Source organism: Alligator sinensis, unplaced genomic scaffold (assembly GCF_000455745.1).
Source record: "Alligator sinensis unplaced genomic scaffold, ASM45574v1 scaffold321_1, whole genome shotgun sequence".
Taxonomy (NCBI): Eukaryota; Metazoa; Chordata; order Crocodylia; family Alligatoridae; genus Alligator; species Alligator sinensis.
In genome coordinates, this window is record NW_005841969.1 from 2,411,013 (window position 1) to 2,416,044 (window position 5,032).

The following is a 5,032-nucleotide window of genomic DNA, read 5'->3' on the forward strand; positions in this document are numbered from 1 at the left end:
GTGGGCCCCCGGCCCTTTTGACCCTCTCTGGTCCTGGCCCCAGCATGGGCCAGTTGAGGGTACTATCCCCTTTGGGCTGGGTCTCTAGCCCCTCTCTCTCATCCTCGGGCCTCACTGTGCCACTACTCCCCGTCCTCTCAGGGGCAACCGCAGCACCACGCCCTGTACTCCATACACTCTCTTGGGGTCCGCCCTCTGGGCCCCTCCAACATAGGGTTACCCACCTGGTGGTGGGAGCTAGGGGTTAAGGCACCCTGACCCGCCTTTCACCGGGGTGATCACTGGCCTGGCATTTCCTGGGGCTCCCGCGCCACTGAGAGTCCCACCAGACCACCCACTCCTGGCAGGGTGCAGTTTCAGGTCATGCCCAGGACCAGGAGCCTCCTAACCATCCCCTTGCAGCTCCCCCTTTACCTCCGGGTCATTCACAGCAGCCCTGCGGCCAGGAGATGTTGTTGCCTGGCCTCCTGCAGCCAAACTGCCCTGTTTATATAGGCAGCCCATGTCTCAAAATGGCTGCCCTCGTCAGACACCTGGAGGATGCCAGCTCCAGGCCCTTAAAGTGGCAGAGACACCCTGTGCTCTGCCACAGAGGGGTACTGCTCTTTCACATAGAGGGCCACCCCCCACCCTTCTTTCCTTTCCTGTCTCTCCTATAGAGCCAGTAGCCTTCAATATCCACTGCCCAGTAATGTGTGTCATCCCACTAAGTCTTTGTCAGTCCAATGAAATCAAAATCCTTACTTGCCAGAAGTGCCAACTCATCCTGTTTGTTGCCCATGCTTCATGATTCATCCTTAATGATTTTAGCACTTTTGAATTTTGTGCCATCTTTATTAATCTGGTCCTCAAAGTCATTCCATTTTTTGAGCAATATTCCAGCTCTTATCTGCATTGATGATATCACTTAGCTTTGTCTATAGCAAATTTTATTAGAACACTTGTACTTTTCATGCCAAGCTCATTAATGCAAACATTAAACAAGATTGTTCTAAAGCTAGTACTTGAGCGACTTTACTGGTAGCTCACTTAAATCTTGATATTTTGCATTTTAACACCACCTTTTGTCTTCTATTCTTTTGCCAGTCCCTTTCCTGATTTATAGTTCTTGTTCTAGTCCCTGTTTTCTCCATCTTATCAACGCATGTTACACCATATAAAATGTTTTGCTGAAGTACAGACAGATGACATCTACTGTATTTCCTTTCTCTAGAAAATCAATTATCTTATGAAAGATAGATAGATCAGGTATGATCTATCTTTGGTATATCCATTCTGCATTTAGTTCCAGGGAGAATGGGATGACAATATCCAATATATGCTTCACCCACCCAAGTCCACTTGCATGCTCCAGGCTAACAGACTACCAAGGGCTCCAAAGGGAGGACTGGGACTAAGACATACTTGGGTAGGATGGGCTTCACCTTTCCCCCAAAGGTAAGTGTATGTTTTCTTTCAGGTTGGCTGATCTCCTCCAGTGGGCTTTAAACTACGTTTGTTGGGGGAAGGGGAGGACGAGTATGGAGGGAGCCACGGAACACTGAACCAGGAGACACCCACAAGATCAGCCCAGGTATGTAGCATAGATCCTATTAGACAGAAGTTAAGTAGGGACCAGGGACAGCCACCAGGGGAATTAGGTGTATATACACAAATGCCAGAAGCATGGAAAACAAGCAGGAGGATCTAGAGCTCTTGCTAGAGAGCAACAACTTTGACCTAGTGGGACTAACTGAAACCTGGTGGGACACTTCTCATGACTGGGTGGTGGGAATAGAAGGCTATGGGTTGTATAGAAGAGATAGAATAGGGAAAAAAGGTGGGGGAGTTGCTCTCTATGTCAAAGAATAGTACACATCTTCCCTAACCAAATCAGGGTCAGAGGGTGGTCAAGCAGAGAGTCTGTGGGTTAGGACCCAAGGGGCTTGGGGTGAAAGGGATCTAGTGGTGGGGGTCTACTACAGGCCGCTGCACCAGGACGATGAGCTAGACCAGGAATTTTCCAAGCATCTCGAAGAGGCTGTGAGGTCTAGAGATATGGTAGTTATGGGGGACCTTAACTACCCAGACATATGCTGGGAGGAGCAGTCAGCGAGATCTAACTGCTCTCGCAGGTTCTTAACCTGTATTCAGGACCTTCACCTAACACAGGAGGTAAGGTGTCCCACCAGGGGCAATGCCTTGCTTGACTTGGTGTTGACCACAGGGGATGACCTGATGGGGGACCTGTGGATTCAAGACAACTTATGGGACAGAGATCATAAATTATTAAATTCACTATCTAGCAAAGGGCGGGCATTATACCCAGCAGGGCATGGGTGCTGAACTTTAAAAAAGGTTACTTTAATAGACTCAGGAGATTGGTTAGCAGGGTGCTAGGAGTTAAGAACTTGGATGTGTTAAGGGTCCAGGATGGGTGGACATTCCTGAAGGAAACCATTCTTTGGGCTCAGAGTTAGTCAATCCCATGGCAGAGGAAAAGGGGCAAGGGGGCCAGGAAGCCCCTTTGGCTAACCAGGGGCATCCAAGATACCTTAAGGGCAAAAAAGTGGTGTACAGGAAGTGGAAGCAGGGGGTAGCTAGCAAAGATGAGTATACTTCTTTGGCCCACACCTGCAGGGAGTCAGTCAGGAAGGCCAAGGCAACTCTAGAACTCAGGCTAGCGTCAGGGATTAAGGACAATAAAAAGTCCTTCTTCAGGTACATTGGGAGCTAAAAGAGGGTGTGGGGACCCATACAGGATGGGCAGGGGGGTTTAGTGATGGATAGCAGGGACAAGGCAGAGCTCTTCAATGAGTTTTTTGCCTCTGTCTTCTTAAATGGGAATCTAGATGAACCCTCAACATACATCACGGACACCAACAAAGGGAACATCAGCCAAATAACGGTCAGTGCCAACATGGTAAAAAGACACTTGGAGGGACTGGACATATTCAAATCACCAGGCCCGGAGGGAGTCCACCCATGGGTAATGAAGAAATTAGCAGGGGTCATAGCTGATGCACTGGCAAGGATATATGAGCACTCATGGTGCTTGGGTCAGGTTCCAGAGGATTGGAAGAGGGCTAACATCATCCCAATCTTTAAGAAGGGGAGGAAGGAGGACCTGGGGAACTATAGACCAGTCAGCCTTACCTCTATCCCTGGCAAATCCTAGAGAAAATTATCAAGGAGCACATCTGTGGGAGCCCGCTGGCTAATGTGATGCAGAGGGGTAACCAACATGGGTTTTTAGCAGGCAGGTCCTGCCTGATTAATTTAGTTTCCTTTTATGACAAGGACACCAATTGTTTAGATGCAGGAGTCAAGGTAGATATTATCTATCTGGACTTCAAGAAGGCCTTTGACAAGGTATCCCATACCATCCTTATAAATAAACTGAGGGGATTTGCCTTGGATTATTACACGGTAGACTGGGTAGCAAATTGGCTCAAGGGTCACACTCAGAGGGTGGTAGTGGATGGGTTGGTGTCAACCTGGAAAGATGTGGGCAGTGGAGTCCCTCAGGGCTCAGTTCTGGGGCCAGTGCTGTTCAACATCTTTATCAGTGTTCTGGACAAGGGGGTGGGAAACACCCTGTCCAAATTCACGGATGACACAAAATTATGGGGTGCCCTGGAGAGGAGGGACCAGATCTAGGCTTACCTAGACAGGCTGGGGAAGTGGGCAGAGAGCAACAGAATGCAATTCAATAAGGACAAGTGCAAGGTGCTGCATCTAGGGAAGAAGAACTTCCATCATATCTACAGGCTGGGGGGTGACCTTCTCAGCTCCACTGAGGCAGAAAAAAATCTTGAAGTCACTGGTGACTCCAGGATGAACATGAGTTACCAATGTGATGAAGCAGTTGGCAGAGCCAATCGCACCTTGCCGTGCATCCATAGGTGCTTCACAAACAGGTCCAGGGAAATGATTCTCACCCTCTATGCAGTACTGGTCAGACTGCAGCTGGAATACTGTGTCTAATTCTGGACACTGCAGTTCAAGTGGGATGTGGACAACCTGGAGAGGGTCCAAAGAAGAGCCACTCGTCTGATTAGAAGCCTGCAGGGAAGGTCCTACGAGGAAAGGCTAAGGGACCTTAACCTCTTCAGCCTCTCCAAGAGAAGGCTGAGAGGGGACCTTGTGGCAGCAAAATTCATAAGGGGAGAGCAACATGAAGTAGGCGATGATCTGTTCACCAGGGCAGTCCCTGGAATGACAAGGAACAATGGCCATAAGCTACTAGAGAGAAGGTTTAGGCTGGACATTAGGAGAAAGTTCTTCATGGCCAGGGTTGCCAGAATCTGGAATGGGCTCCCAAGGGAGGTGGTGCTCACCCCATCCTTAGGGGTCTTCAAGAGGAGACTGGACAGGCACCTGGCTGGGATCACATGACCCCAGGGTTGGTGACTCTTTTCTTGCCTGCCAGGGGCAGGGGGTCGAACTAGATGGCCCACTGAGGTCCCTTCTGACTCTATGAATCTAAGACTGTATTAGCCCCACTGGTGAATTTCCATCTCTGGAAGAAAGCATGCACAGAAAGTATGCAGAGCCTTCCCCAAATGAAAGAAAGTCTCTATAATCCTCAAGGGTTACACACTGCAAACAGTAAGTTCTTGTCATGTGCATGTGAAATAGAATAAAAGTCACAAGGTACAAAGCTATTAGAGCAAAGTTGCCAATTCATAGGATGTATTGTATTTCTCAGCATATTTGGTAGGGCTGTGGGAAGCTTCGGGTGGTGATTTGATTCAGAGGAGATTCAGCCCAATTTGGTGGCTGAAACTTTGAGTCCAAATTGAATCGGGGAACCAACTAAAGGTCTGAATCGATTCAAAGCTCTCCAAATCTTTGGCAAAGATTTGGTGGAATCTTTGGCAAAGATTCGGTGAGCTTTGATGATTTGGGCAGTCCCTGGTGGCTGCAGCAGGGAGCAGCAGCTGAACTTGGAGCTGGTAAATACTAGGAGATGGGGGAGGTGGGGAGAGGACTATGGGGGTACCCCTGCCAGGCCCCCAACCCTCCTTCTTGGGTCCCCCCAAGCCCCGCC